Source organism: Pseudopodoces humilis, chromosome 8 (assembly GCF_049639895.1).
Source record: "Pseudopodoces humilis isolate 2021_Gansu_Grassland_sample_001 chromosome 8, ASM4963989v1, whole genome shotgun sequence".
Lineage (NCBI taxonomy): Eukaryota > Metazoa > Chordata > Aves > Passeriformes > Paridae > Pseudopodoces > Pseudopodoces humilis.
In genome coordinates, this window is record NC_142207.1 from 18,585,881 (window position 1) to 18,602,101 (window position 16,221).

Here is a 16,221-nt window from a genome sequence, read left to right on the forward strand (position 1 = left end):
ATGGGTGCTGAGGTTAGTCCATACCAGTCGCTCCTTCCTTCTCACATTTGTCTCCCTTGCTTCACCATGAGCTCTCCATATGCCACAGCTCCTTCTGGGAATACCCACCTGCTCCACCGTGATGTTCCCCAGGGGATGCAGTGTGCATGGCTGCTCTTGCGTGGTCCTCTCCCCAGGCCGCAGGGAAATACCTGCTGCCCTGCTCTCGTCCACAGGCTGCAGGGGAATCTCTGTTGCAGCATCTCCTCCCCTAGTTCTCTGACCTTGTTATTCGCAGGGCTGTTTCACACACTTTTTTCCCCTCAGTCCTGGCTGTATGTGCAGCTTTTTGCTCTCTTTGAACACGTTTTCCAGAGACATGAGGAGCGTGGCTCAGCAGCCCCGCCATGCACTGCATCCAGAGCTGGTTGTGCCCAGCACGGGCCAGGCCCTGCCGCTCCTCACAGAGGCTGCCCCCAGCCACCAAAACTGTGCCACTGACACACAACACACGATTCAATTTCAAGGAGATGAATATTGCCTCATTAAGTCCTGGAAGTTGTTATGGGATAAATTTCCCATAAATTCACTCTTAGCCTTCCTCTTCTCTTGACTTGCCTTCTGAGGCACAACACTTACTATCAATTGTTCAGCTAAGCAGTGTAACCATTCAATGAGACAGTTTTCTAGGATACGTCACCACTTTTCCCCCTCCTAATTACCTTATCTCCTTCCTCTCCTCCCTCTCTACATTCAGAATAAGAATTACAAGAATAATAATTCTTGTAAACCTAAGAATATTTAGCTGAGTCCTGGTGCTTGGCTCACAAGCGGTCCATGCATTGGGAGTGGGAGGCATGTCTGGAGAACTGAATTTATGCCGCCAGGCCTCTCTCTCAGCCTCCTTGGTGTCTAAGCAGAGTCTACATTTTAGACCTTACAATTCATGACCAACAATTCTATTAGAGTATTTTTTATTTTTTTTTACTGGTGGTTTAGTCTATTTGCAAGTGCTACTTTATATTAAAGACATTTAACTTTCAGTATTTTTCACAGCCTTCATTATGGAGAGCAGAGAGACATGGCAACTAAAGCTGTAGCTATAAAATCTGCATCACTTTTTGTCTTGATTTGTGAACTGTTATAAAATCAACATAAGCAGGCAAACCAACAGACAGAATGCTGAAAGGGCCCAAATTTTCTGCTGATGTCAAGAGGCATTACTATCATCAGTGAAAATATATTCATACTGCAATTATTTGGTCCATCCTTTTTGTATTTGTCTGCTAATACAATTTCCATAGCAATTCAGAGATCAAGACAGAAGAGCAGCTGGCATTTTTCCAAGCCCAACACCATTCTTCTGCCCCTTACTGGTATGAATCTTCCTATTCATGTTTTGTACTTTATAGAGAAATAGTTTTCTTTATAATTAAATATGCTTCACAGAAGAAAAGGATTTTATAAAGTTGTTAATGTGAATGTATCTACCTTAGTATTAAAATTCAACCGAAGAAAGTATGAGGTCTGACAACTTAAATTATAAAAGTCACAAATAATTATGTCCATAGCATATTTGGTCCATATGAATGCACAGACTGGAGGTTACCACAAAAGGGGTAACCCCTACTGTGCATTTGGCATGGCTGAGCAAGAATTCCTCATCAGAATTTCAAACATCCATCCCTACTTATTGATATTTAAATTACATTGTACATTCAAAGATTATACATACATTATACTCAATTCCACTTGTACTAGAAAAACTTCTATTATCCTACCACATTTCACAAAATAATTGGTTATTGCAAATAAATGGAAGATATTGTACCTGGTGAAGTGAATAGTCCTTTCAAATGCATGGCTTCCTGCAAAGGGAAAGGTAAGTAGTTTTTAACTTTTGAAGTATTAGTGTTAGCTGGACAAAAAGGAAGCCCTACAATAAACAGCTGAGATACCAGTTAACAGAAAATGGAAAATGTTCTAACAAAATATGTGGACTGATACTGTTCAAATCAAATCATAACATGTCACTTAGACTAATTTGTAACCTTTTAATATGTGGTTGCAGAAACTGCAGATTCAGGAAAATGAAACATGCAAACTCTGTCGACAGAGAGTTTACCCCATGGAATGTCTAGTTGCCGATAAGCAAAATTTTCATAAATCGTGTTTCCGATGTCACCACTGCAGCAGTCAATTAAGGTAAGAAGAAACTGCACGTGCACTCACACAACCCTTTGGAATATAAATAAAAAAAGATGGTGAAATTATTTTCAGCTGTAGGATTGTTCAGCCTGTAGGATGCTGGGTTGACAGGGTGGTATTCTGAGTTCTCCTTTTCTTCTCTGCTCCAAACATCAGCACTGTGACATGGAACGAGTCCCTTAAATTCCTTATAAAACTGCTCCATGGCAGTACCTTCCAAATCCCTCCCCATATTACTTCCTACTGACTGTTGCAGACCTTCAGGACAGCATGAAACAGTCACAGTAGACACAGGAATTCGGGTGGAATTTAAGACATCTGAAGATCACCAAATTTTCTCTCAATTTTCCTCATTCATAAAATGAACTGTGATAGTTCTCTGCATTAGCAGATCATTTTGTAACCTTTACATAAAATGTACAATTTATTGTACTGACTGAAAAGACCAGGAATTTTGATTTTAACACACTCTGGGGTTAGTTATACATTGAATGAATGAAAATTTCCTTTACTTCATCTGGGAGGAGAATCCAAATATAATCAAACATAAATTTCTATCATTTGCACAAAGACTAAATTCTGCTGCTACTTTGTAGAAAAACTGAGGATTTGAATTTTCATAAGATGAAGAAAAATGGTCAAAAAAGCCCAGAAGTGCTGTGGAACATTTCTATTTGACGCTTATTCTGTGCAACAACTGAATGAGTTTATGTTCTTTCATAAATCACTAAGCATGACTATTCGCCTTCATTTTGACTTTGAAATTGTATGGGAATTTCCAAGTAAAGATTTTAGATACTTATTTTTTGGGAGGGGTTGGGGGGAAAGGGGGAGAAAGGGGAAGGTGTATGGTAATCTATCATATATAAAAGTATAAAACAATTTTTTTTTCTATTTGGCAGCTTGGGAAATTATGCATCTCTCCATGGAAAAATATATTGTAAACCCCATTTTAAGCAGCTTTTCAAATCAAAAGGAAATTATGATGAAGGTTTTGGACACAAGCAGCATAAGGAATTATGGAATTCTAAAGATCTACTTAGTTCAATTAAAAATAATCAGGCTGAAGAAACAAATCCCATTAATAGTGCACCTGTTGATCCTAAACCAATTACAGAAGTAGATAAAGACTTGTACTCAGGTACTGAAGGTGCACGTCCTGATATTTTGGATAATAATTTGAAAAAATCCACAGAAAGAGGTAAATTAAAAATGATATGGCCTCCTTCAACAGATGATGCAACACCTAAGAAAACATTTTCTATTGAGGAATCAGCTAAAGTAAATAAGTCAAAGTGGCCCCCAGAAGATTTTGCTCAAGAAGATTCTAGTTTACATAGAAATAAACCTCTGGGCAACAAAAAGGAATCTCAGAAAAATCCCACTGTGATGGAGCAAAATAAAAACAACACCACAAATTCACAACAAAATCAACACTCATCCTTTTGCTCTCTGTCTGAGAAAGAAGGTAAAAATACCTGCAAAGCAAAGAAAAATGAAGCAGGCAATAAGGGGAAGGATGGGGAAGCAGGGAATGTGCAAGATAAGGTGATTAAACTAGAAGCGTCAGAGAGTAGGGAGCAAAGTGGAAAGGATATTAATGAGGGCGATAATGTAATTGTGGATAGTCCTGGGAAGAAGCAAGAAAAACAAATAAATGAAACTGATAATTCAGAAGTTATACAAGTCACTAACATTGATGATGTAACAGTACAAAAGAATTACAAAGAATGCAGCTTGAATAGCAACAACAATAATAATTATGCCACTTTTTCACATCAAAATATTTCTACACAAAAAACAACTCTCTCAGCTATGTCTACCCCAAAGCCAGCATTAAGCCATGCTATTTGCACTGAATCACAGCATGCCTTTGCAAAACTGGACAGTCAGTCTGGAAATGAAGAAATATACGCAATGTATGAACCTCATGAGAGCTGTTCTAGTAATACTGTACTTGCACAGGACGAACCAAACTCAAAAGATGAAGATGCTGTTACTTCTAAGAGTCTTTCTCAATTTAATAATGATGCCACTTGTCAGAAGTCTCATACTAGCAGCATGATAGTTTTGAAGAAGGCAACTAACACATTCTCTGTTGATACTGAGTTGTTATGCACTGGAGAAGAATCAGAATATGACAAAAATAACAAAAAGCTAAATACTATTTTATCTGACACTCTGAAGAAATCTTTTCTTAAAAAAGACAACCTGGTTTTAAACTGTGGTCTAATAGACTCTATAGATGTAAGTAAAAAATCCGGCAGTCCATATTTGAAAGAACATGGAAATTATGGTAGAGAACTGAATTATATTAACGCTTGTCAAGAAAGTGAAATAATCCAATTGGCAAAGACTGACATAAATACAAGCTTAGATTTACTGAGCTCAAGACATACTGCTGTTTCATCATTCCAAGGCAAGAAAGTCATGTTCAAGTGGCTCATTGCAGATGAACAAATTAAAAAAAGTAGATTTTATGATGAAAATTAATAAAACATCCAAGTTGTCGGCTATGTCTGTCACTCATTACAAAGTATTTCTTCAGTCTACTTATTTTAGTCTCTCATGGAGAATTTAATATCCAGAGATGACATAAAAAAATACAATTATACTGTCAATTACCCAGACTTTATCCAGATAGTTTATATTTAAGGCAATGAAGATGTAGATTTTTTTGCATCTGTAATTATAAAACACCCTTTGTTTTTCTATATTTCTGAACATTGCAAGGAATATTTTACTGCGCTATCCTGGAGAAACATAATCCATTCCAATATTTATTATTTGTAACAACTTCAGATGTGAAGCACCTGGTGTGCACAATGGAAGAAAAAATACTTCCATTGTTTTTTCTAATGTATTATTACTGTAACTGAGCTGTTGCTCCATGACGTATTATGTACACTGGTTGTGTTAGCTCATGCTAGAAAATCTGGGGTTTGGTTGAGATTTTGGGGGGGTTAATCTTTTTTGTTTCTGTTTTTGCAATATCATGTAATACTTAGTTTGAAATGGATCATTACTGAATAGTAACCACAGCTGGTTGGTGAATAGCACTGTTTTGCTATATTCCGAGAGCTGCTACTAAGTTATGTTGAGTAACAGGGGAGAAAAAAAGTGTGTAAATTTTAACATTTACATGTTAAAATAAAAAAGATAAAAAAAATAGATTAAAAAAAAAGATAAAAAAAAAAAGATTAAAAAAAAGAGCCTGAATAGAACTGAAAGAGTGTTTGGGGACACTGGGCAATGAAGACTAGTGGTTGTTTCAGTAACTAATTCAAAGTCATTTGAGCTGAAGCAGCTCTCCAATGTCATATTTAAACCTGTACAAATTTATGCAAACTCTAGCACTTTTTTCCTTAAGACCTATGCTTATGGATTAATGTTTGCTCACCTAACACTATTCTATCTTGTATGATACAGCAACATATCATTTAACTGTTGACAATGCATAATAAAAAAGCACTTTACAAAAAAAAAATTTGTGATTTTTTTTTAATATGAATTTATAAGTACTGTTTCCATTAAATAGTTTGTGAAATTCTTCATGCAATGACTAGTTTAAGCCAAAGTGTCAGAGAGAAAGGGGATCATAATCAAAATGCATTTTTCAGAATAGTTCCTGAAGGGAAAATTTGCACTGATGAGTAGCAGTAAAATGAAACTTTTCTACATCATTATTTAGTACAGGAGCCTGTCAGTCTGAAAAATATATTTTCACTGGCTATTATTGGCTAGTGAAGATGTTCTACTGCTTTTAGAACACAGCAGGGCTCATGTATTCTTCTATACTGAAAAGCACCAATTACAGAAATTAAAGAGCCTGATTTAATGGCTGGGCCAGAGCTGCATTTTAGAGGACTTCTAAATTTGCAGTCCATTTGAAACTTCATTAATTGCAATTCATTAATTGGCACAAAAGCTTACTTAGAGTTACTTAAATTGTTTTTATAGGTGTGGCATATCCACTAATCCCTTTAGAGCCTTTCTAGAGTCAGGGGCAATCTCAAAACTCTCTAAAGAGACCTAAATAACACCTTGACTATAGAGCAGAAGTGCACTCCTCCTAAGTGAAGGACTTGCTGAATGCAAATGCTGGATTACTTTGAAAAGTTTAAATACCTTGTCTGTCTTCTGTTAAGCATTTACCTCCTTCATACATATCAGCAGGAAGACCTACACCAGTTATTTTAAATGACACAGTGGTCAGGGTGGACAATAAAACCATGCTAAGGATCTGCTTTGTTCTAATGCAACATGTCTTGAAATATCCCTCCCATAAATAATTATAGTTCAGGCCTTATTTTCAAAGTGCAGGATAATTATCAGAATTACTTATAAAAGATTCGGGTTGCTTCAGTCAAGTATACCTCCAACTGGTAGGTATAATTGCAAAAACATTAACTACCCTGGGTACACTCACAAAAACAGGAAAACACAAAGACAAAAACACAGATTAAAGCTTTTGTCTCTTGTCATGCTTTCATCCATTAAGAGGAACCTAAGTTAAATCCTTTGGGTAAATTTTATTGCCTTTCATGAACAGCATTTTACCTTGTATGTGGGTTACATTTGATGATTTTGACATGCAAAGCATTTTAAAATGTTTTAAAGAGAAGATCTGTATTAAATTTGGCTTAGAAATATAAACGAACTGACCTTACTCTTGGGCTTTCTAAAGCAGTAAATTACAATTCAGCCATGAAAGATTTGAATTTTTCAGTACAGTCTTTAAAGAAAAAAATAAGGCAGCTCTGTACTGTAGTACTTTGGGAAAAGAGGATAAAAATTCCTGTTCCACATTGCTACCTCACCTCCTCTCTCTTAGGGTAGGGTATGAGGGAGGAAAAAAAGAGACTAAGGTCTTCTTAAATTCTTAAAAAGAAAGAATAAGGTCTATTAAAAATAAAATTTATGTTTAATCTGACTTTCATTAACTAAGTACATTGTCATTTTAAAAAGAGACATGAAAGATCTACTACACATTTCAGCAGGTGGTTTTCAAAAATCACATAATCTGTTCAAATAATAAAAAAGAAAACCTAGGAAAATCTCATAGTGTTTCAACTCATTTTACCTGTAGGCTCTTGACACTGTAGCCATCACTATCAGTATCCATATAAAATTACTCTTAGACTGATGAAATGATACCTGTAACAGATGCTGATAAGGAATAATCTGTGTCCTATCACAACAAATACCTATGAAGGAGCCATTCCTTCCCCACGGAAACTGTATATTCCAAGTCAAAAAACAGGCTGTTCTCCAGTCAAACTCACTAGAGAAAAAAGTTGACCAAACACAAAATTTCATGATCAAGAAGTCATCTCTCAACAAAAATAGAGATGAATTTTCAGTAAACAAAATAAAATAGTTAAAAACTTTAAAGGGGAATGAAGGTATAGCTGTACCAGGAGGGGATGGAACACTAAACAATGTACTTCAATATAGTGTTTGATAAATTAGATTATCAACCTAATTGCAATACTGGTGCACATATAATAAAAATAAAAACCAATCTATATGAAATATCCTCTTACCACTTAAAATATGCTTCCAGTTTCTCTCTGTAATCACAATTAAGACCTCTACAGGACATTAGATAAAAAGGAAGAAATTGATAACTATAAAGTCAGCTTATGCAGATGGACACAGAAAAAAGATTCTGCAGTTCCAATCTTAAGAGCTTTTGTACAGCTTTTCATAAAGCAATATTAGAGTGGAAATAGCACATCAACAGTGTCATACACCGTTCTAAACAGTGTTTAGAATATCTTTATTATCTCCAATAAACTGGTTTTCTGCTTTGGTAGGACAGTACTGCTATACTGAAGGTTTACTGAAGATTGGGTCTGGGTGGCTTTGACTGAGGAAACCATTTTGCCAGCAGTGGTTCTTACGTGCCCAGAGAGAAGGTAATGAAAAGCTGCATTACCAGGCACTGGCAGCAATCCATGCTGACAGCATGCCATAAACCAGCAACAGCATGCACTCAGCTTCTTGGGCCAGAGTAGGAAGCCTAAACCGTTAAGCCTGAGGTAGTATTTTTAATAATTCAATAAACCAAAATATTAAATAATTGTGCAAGTAGCAGGATTCATCCCTTCTGTGTTCTGAACAAGAACAAGAGTCCCAAGAAAAACACTGTGTGATCACAAAATTAAAACTATACCAGATAGCTTTTGAGTTCAGGCATTCGCATTTTCAAATCTAATAATCTTTTAATGTAATACACGAGTATCATGTCTGTAAGCATATAAATATATAGATACTCATGTATACATAAGTAGAATCACAAGCAATCAGCAAATTACTGTAACACTGGCTGTATATATATAGAACTAGGAAGCTCAGTGCCACTGAACTGCTTCATAATGTGGTGGCTTCACTGCTTTCCCCCTCTTTCTCTATCATACATTCTGTGCTTCCTTTGGTTGCCCTTCTACTACCATTACAAGCTCCTTGGGACTAAGACTTTAGACAACTTTTTTCTTCCAGATGATAAGAAAAAGCACACGGCCAAATATTCCTGATGCAGTTCTTTTATGAATAAATTTTAGTACCAATATCCTCAGTCCCTTAGTGGGCAGACATCCTTATCTATGAGGATGACACTCCAGCAACAGAAACGTGTGAGTAATTTTTCTTAAAATGCTCTTCAGTGAAAATAAGGGTAACACAAACTCTCCTGTGTGTCAATCATAAAATAGTCCCAGTGATGACAATTCCAAGCTTTGCAGTGTTAGTATGAGGGAACATGACTCCTGTATTCTGCCAGCTGTGCAATTCAAGAAAATGGAAATTAAGGGCCAGTCACATTCCACTACTGGTCACATCCTCTTGCTGATAAGCAATCAGATGACACAGAATCAAGCTCTCTGGTTTATGAGCAGCAATTGCCAAATCATCCTCCAAGAGGATGAAAAATTGAAAAAAAATTAAATTGAATGCAATATTACAAAATAAGTGAAAACATTAATCATAATTAAACAGAACCACATTGATTTTTGCCAGCTGGATTCAGCCACAGACTGTGATGGGAAGGTTCTTCTCTCTTGGTTAACCCTGCTGAGAGCCAGATTAATTCTTAATAATTAACTTTTTAGGTAATAGTGCAAATATTTGTCAAAATAGTTGATCCACCACAAAATTAACTATGGGGTGGGGAACAGTGAAAATTCTAATATATTTAAAATAAAGATAAAAATACCCAAACTGACTGGATCAATGTGGGGGAGGTAGGGGAAGGAAAAAAATGTTCTTTATATGAACAGGTCACTCATGCAAAGCAGAATTACTTGGATGTGAAAAATGGTCCTCCGCCCATCCATTCCTTTGCACAAAAGGCCTATCTTGCATCACTGTTCAAGGCAGTTGCAATTAAATATATATTTACAGAATCTTTAAATACTTGTAAGTATATTCATTATGTTCACAGTGACATTGCTCTGAAGGACACTACGATATAAATGGAAGCTCTGCTTATAAGTAATCACTGCAGATATACAAATATCTTGAAGGACTCACTCTGCACACAAAGGAAGTCGCCTTGCTTTGTTTATGGGGAAATTAGCTCCCTCCAGCTGACATAGTACATAGGAGATAAAATTACAAAAGGAAACAGTTTCTCATGCAGTGTGAAATCAGATCCCAATGCACTTCCAGAAGAGTATATGAGGGGGCAAGTTTGTGGGGGCAAGAATCCTTTGTCTCCTTACTTGTCTATATAGAACCTAGCACATAACTGTGATTTGCATCTCACAGCATACATCTACATGATATTAACAAAAGGGATACCAAATTAGGCTGAATAATGCTAGCAAATTGTAATAGAGTTAAAAATAAATAATCAAATATTCCTCCCCCAGATCTACAAAAGCAGTGCTGCATCCATGCATCAGTTAAGTATTCAAACCTTATCAGAAGGGAGAAGTGAAATAATGTTTATCTCTAAGAGGTTATTTTACAGTTTAATGTAAAAGATCTGCCAATTATAATACACTTCAGTACTACCATACTGTTCTCCTAAAACCTGAGGTTAAAGCCTAAAAAGACATACAGCAACTCTATTTCCCTTCTTCACAAAGGAATTTCAAGATAGTTCCTGCCATCTGCCAGAATCCCCAATACCAGCACAATATCCCACAGTTCACATCTTGTTGGCTGTCTTAACAGCTAAAAAATTATTTCAGTAAGTGTAACTTCTAAATTCTGTCACTCCTGTTGATCCAGGACAGAAAGGACTGCTGCTGACAGAGCTGAATGGAAATTACATTTCTTATACTGTTTCTGCTACAAATAAGAGCAGCTCAGCTCACGTCAGCTCAGCTCATGTATGTCCATTAGTACTTTCCAGGAGTATGATGTTGTTTTTCAGAAAGAACTGTTGAAACTCTTCTGTCTTATGGGACTGAAGGCTAAATTACAGTTTTGTGGGCTGAGATAAAAAAAATTAAAAAAAAAAATTAAAAAAAATAAATCTCACTAGTTTATCAGGGGGACTACTACACTTTAGAATTTATTATGCATACCTAAAGGAACAGACCCATATTTTTGCTTTTTTTTTCCTCATCTCTTCTCTCCTTTTAATTAGTTGGTGCATCTATGCCTATAGCTACATCTTCATGTGAGTTGTTTTGTCTCATAAACAGGATATTTAGCCAAAGTGTGGCGTTTTGTCTTTCTTTTTAAGGATTTAACTAACTTACACACCCAGCTGTGCATATGACTGCAAAAAGGTGCTGTAGAGAACCTTAAAGTCTAATCTTTAACATGAACATAAAATTCAGACATTATTATCTGACTTTCTGTTTACATTTTTGGATAAGTTTAAAGTATTAAAAGTAATCACATATATGTTCTGCTTACTACAAAGAGATTCCTTTATAAGGATTATTTTTAGTATTTCCTTCTTTGCAGGAGTTATAAAGTTATAAATGTGCAATGCTCTAGTCAGTTCTGTAATATTTGTAAAACTGTCAAACATAAATAAAGTGTGTTGGGCTTTGGGTTTCTTTCAAGATAATGATATAACTGATACCAAAAGTTTAAAATAACCCTGTTTTAACAAAGAGTAAAAAAACTGATACCTTAAATATATAATGCTACTATTAAAAAATGTACTTTCTCAAGGCTTGAAGCAGTTCCTGAAGTAATAAAACCCATTTGCTAGAAGAAAACATCTCTGACCTGTTGCAGTGTCTAAGCATATGGGCATTTAAAACAACAGCAAACTCAATTGCCAACAAAAAACAAAACCAAAAAAAGGTAAACTGTTGAAGAATATGAGATAAAAGGCACAACTTTCACATTTAACAGTACTAGCAGCAGTTCTGAACTCAGCACAGATGAGGGTACCTGCATCTGGTACAACAAGCAACTCTGTCTATAAATTATATTTAATTTTGTAGTATTAACAATATTTCATTAAGGAATTAACAAACATTTGGTTATGACCAGATTAACTTGACAGATTATTTGATTTTAGAAACCATTCTTAATAGGCATGAAATACAATGGCAAGCCACTAGGAATTACTAAGTCTCCACACCCTTTTGAATCAGCAAATAAAGCACAAAACTAGTCAAGGAGTTCTACTTGACAAGCAAATTCCAAAAGAGTGGGTAAAGACCATTAACACTGAAAAGAACCCAGCAGTAAAATACATTTCTGAAATGTTTTCAAGCATTCCACCTGGCATTTTAGACAGACTGGAAAACATGAAAAAGACATTTATTCTTAGTATTACTGAAATCTAATAGCTAATAATAACTAATAAATAATAACTAATAATGAGTCTAATAACTATTAGTTCTAGAAAAAGAGTAGTTGAAGTTGTACTCCTCTCCTCCTGGCACATTCCCCCTTCCTCTGCTGCCCTGGATCTCTTGATCAGTTTCATTCCACCCTAATGTGAAGGGGTGATAACAGTGACTTATTGATCATTTGGAGTCCTTGGCCAAGAAGGAGAGGTACAATATTCAGCGTTTCAATTTCTTCCTCCTCTAGTTTTCCCTTAAGTTCATTTTTATCTTTGCAAGCACACTCTTCTACATTTTTCTTTCTTCACTGGTTTGCAGCTCTAATTCTATACCTGAATTTAGTATGTTACCTTTTAGATATGTCAGGTACTATTTCTTTACAACCTCCAAACCCATTTTGGTCCAGCTCCAGACTTACATTTCTTTAAGTGATCACAGGTAAGCCATTTCTCGCCACAGGCCTCCAGTACCAAGCCCATGCCTCTTTCCTTAGTGCCTTACACCAATAATCCTCCACGGTTCATCCTCGATCTTCACTTCTCCAGGACCTGTGGTACCCTACCAGACCCATACACCTCTACAGTACATCTCTGCAGTTAGCGCGCAAAAGACCTCGTTCTACACAGAACAACTGTGCAAACCTATGGATGTACCACATAAACAAGAGCTAGAAACAGGCACCTGTTCCACTGGCAAAAATCGCAGCTACCGCTGAACCAATTTAAACACAGGTGCGGGCAGGTGCGGAGCTGCCAGTGGGACAAGTTCTGAGGCCTTGCAAACTCGGTGCAAGCCCCGCAGCGCAGTGCGAGCCGCGGCGATGGAGGGTCCCGCGCAGCGCAGCGCTGAGGCAGCCGCCGAGGACGCGGTCCTGTGCCCGCCGCGGCCGCGCCAAGGTCGGCGGCAGCCGGCAGCGGCCGCAGGGATGTTGCCGGCGGACACGGTTTCAGCACGGTGGAATTCCCCTAGAAAAAAATACATCTTCTTCCACTAAATTTTACTTATTTTCAACAAAACGCCCTGGCGTGAAGCTCCATATTCCTGTGCACGCGGGGAGTGGGCGGCACACGCTCCCCACCTGCACGGCCGGCCCTCAGCCCGCTCCCGTTTTCCAGAGCGGCTGGGGATGAGCAAGGGTGGCCCAGCCGCGCGCGTTACCACCACCGGTACCCTCTGCCGGTGCTGGAGCGCGTCCCGGAGAGCCCGCGGCGCTGCCAGGCGGGGACACCGGCCGCAGGGACACCGAGCGCGCTGCCCCGGCGGGGACACCGGCCGCAGGGACACCGAGCGCGCTGCCCCGGCGGGGACACCGGCCGCAGGGACACCGAGCGCCCTGTCCCGGCGGGGACACCGGCTGCGGGCACAGAGGCGGCGCGCGGCTCCCGCCGCCCGGAAGCGGCGCTGCCTCGCGGAGCGGCTCCCATTGGTCCGTTCCCTCCACAGCGTCCCGCCCCCTCGGCGCGGCGCGCGCGGCCATTGCCTGCCGGGGGTGCCAGTCGGCGAGGGCGAGCTCCGCCGGTGCCCGCGCTGCGCTCCCGCGCGGCGCGCGCTCTGCCGGCTGGTGCGGCTGCGGGCGGAGCAGGGATGCGCCCCGGCTGCGGGAGCGCGGCGGGGGGCGGCGGCAGCTCGGGCGACCGAGGGCGGCGAGCGCGGCCGGTAAGGTCCGACCGGGGGGAATGCGGGTGCTCGTCGTCGTGCGCATCCCTTGCGTCCGGTGCTGAAGGGGCCGCCGGCAGCGCCGGGCAGCGGTGCCGGCACGGGCGGAGCGGCGGGCGGCCGAGGTGCCGGGGGCGGCCGACGGCGCCGGGGCGGGAGGGGCGGGGGGCGCGGACGGGCGCGGTCTCCCACCGCCCCTTACCGTGCCCTTCGGTGCGGCGGTCCCCGGGAGGGACCGGCGGTGCGGTGGGAACTTCGTCTGCCCCCGCCCGGCTGGCGGCGGCCGGCGGTGCCTGCGGGTGCCGCGGCGGGGGGCGACATCAGCCCTCCAGCAGGGGCTGCGGCGCTGCCCCTCCGCTCCGCCGCCTCAGGAGGGCCGCCGAACGGTGCCGCCGAACGGTGGCTCCGGCGTTGCCGTGCGGGGCCGCCGGGGATGGTGGCTGGAAAGGCGGTGCCGCGGGTCCCGGCTGTGCCCCGCTCGGCAGCGGCAGCGTGGCCGTGCCCCGGGCCGGCGCTGCGCCCATCAGCGCTTCTCTTGGGGCGGCGGGTTGAACTTCCCTTCAAGGGAGGATTTAACTCGAAGATGTTCCCGGACGCCCAGCGGGGAGAGTCACACAACCGAAGGCGGCAGCGGTGGTGGCGTGGCCGCAGACTGGATCTTAAAGTTGTTAACACAGTTAGGTCGAAGAAAAGTTATTTTAAAGTAAATGTATCGGTGATGGTTGATACCTGACCTGACCACTGGCTATTGAGACGGAGGAATTAGAAAGGTGAAATCTCATTTATCCCTATGCACTCCTTTCCATTGTTCTTCACCCTACTACTTTTAGTGATAAAGACAATATTGGAAGGCTTTGAAGTGTGGTCAAATCATGTTCATTTAGATAAAAACAGCCTTTAGATTCTCTTCAGAGATGTCATTGTAAACATTAAGTATCTTGATTATATAACATTTCAAGGAATCTGCCGAGATGTTGCCAGACTTTGTGATAAAGAGCCTGATCTTGCAATCATAGAAATAAAGAGTTTTGACATTGATTCAGTAGGAAGCAGGACAGCTTCCACAATTAACAGACAAAGAATAGTTTGTGTTATGTGTTGGTTATTTTGCATCTCTTGGGTTAGGTATTTTAAACATTTAAACACTGTCTGCGGAAAATGTGAAGAGCATTTAGTTTGATTCAGGGGTTTTTGGTTTTTTTCCTCTGTACCTTTAAGCTTCCTTTCCTACTTTCTAGGAGTGTATTGATCTTGTTCACTCTTTCTTGATAGAGGATTCTGATTAGTTATAAGGATGTGTTCAATCACGTGATGCAGAACGTGTTTTCAGAAATGTTTTAAATCATGATAGATGCGAGGGTGAATAACCAGTGCAAACACCATTGTAACACATACATGCTCTGCTTTGGAGAGCTGAAGCCCATTTTTATGGTTGTGGGGAAGGCACAGGTAAGTGTAAAAGATTTGAGGTGTGGAATTTAGAGCTGGCACAGGTTAAATATTGTTCCTTCCCTGCATAGTTACCCACTAAGTAATGTTTTTGGCAGAATATAAATTGCTAATGAAGTTTCAGTTCTTGTACATCTCTGATTCTGTACAGATCTATACAGGTGCAGCAAATGTCATTTTGTCCAACCAGTTTTTCAGAAACTTCAGTTAGTTAACCTGATTCAGTGTCATCAGAGTATTTTAGATTAATGTAGAGAACAAGTATACATCCAAGGATGTCGCACGTAGTCATGATGCAATGTCTGAGATGCACTCGGTTTTGTTCATGCCTCATAACATCACCCATTTTTTCCTTATGTGTTTTTTTAGGAAAGAAAATCACAAATTTTTGTGGTTGTTTTGTGGAAGAGAGCAGACAAATCTTTGTAAATTACAGGCTGAACACACTAAGCTTTCCCTCTGCCCTTCCTTGTGACACCAAATTTTAATCTAAACATTTAATTTGTGAATGGGTAAGCTGTAGAACCTTCAGCAGATGAGTAGACTTCATTTGTGACAGTTATTTCACTGGGGCTGTTCCCAAGAGAACATGCATGCAGGAGAATGTATGCCAGTGTATTTTCTACATAGGCAATCTTTGTCTTAAATACCTTTTCTAAAACATCAAAATATTTCAATGCTGCCATTTCAGAAGGGTGCTCAATTCAGTGTTTATTCATCTTCTTTGTCTGTTAGTACATAATGAAATTTTTACTTACTTACTTTACAGCAGCAATCATTCCACCACTGAAGTCAATATAAGTGTATTATATATTGCTTAAAAATATTAATCAGCTCTATACTTATTAATATTCATAAGTATTATAATTACATAATGCTCATACCTAGTTAAAAGTTTGAGGAGAATGCAGAAGTTTCAGAAATTTTCAGCTTGCTTTTTGTGGTTTTCTTCTATATAAAGGAAACTGAGTCCTTCTCTATGCCTCCCAACACTCAGAAATATCCTGAATTTTCCTAAGATGCTTTTGTAGTAGTAATTTTTACAGGGTAGTTTCACTATATGTAACATAATAAAAAATCTGGAACTGAAGCAGTCAATTCTGTCATGTTGTCCACCCTGTTGCTTGTTTAGTTAAATAGGTAAAGATGGATACTAAGATGT

At 39.8% G+C, this 16,221-nt stretch overlaps 1 protein-coding gene across 5 annotated transcripts in view; it reads left to right on the top strand.

The window, feature by feature from the left end:
* Nucleotides 1-13,507: 13,507 nt before the first annotated feature.
* The window catches only part of B3GALT1 (beta-1,3-galactosyltransferase 1), a 175,142-nt gene continuing 172,428 nt past the window's right edge, over nt 13,508-16,221 (top strand). For all 5 annotated transcript variants that reach the window (XR_001331271.2, XR_001331272.2, XM_014249596.2 and 2 more), the window contains exon 1: nt 13,508-13,610. The gene's annotated coding sequence lies outside the window, so the exon portion shown is untranslated. The remainder of the gene's footprint in view (nt 13,611-16,221) is intronic.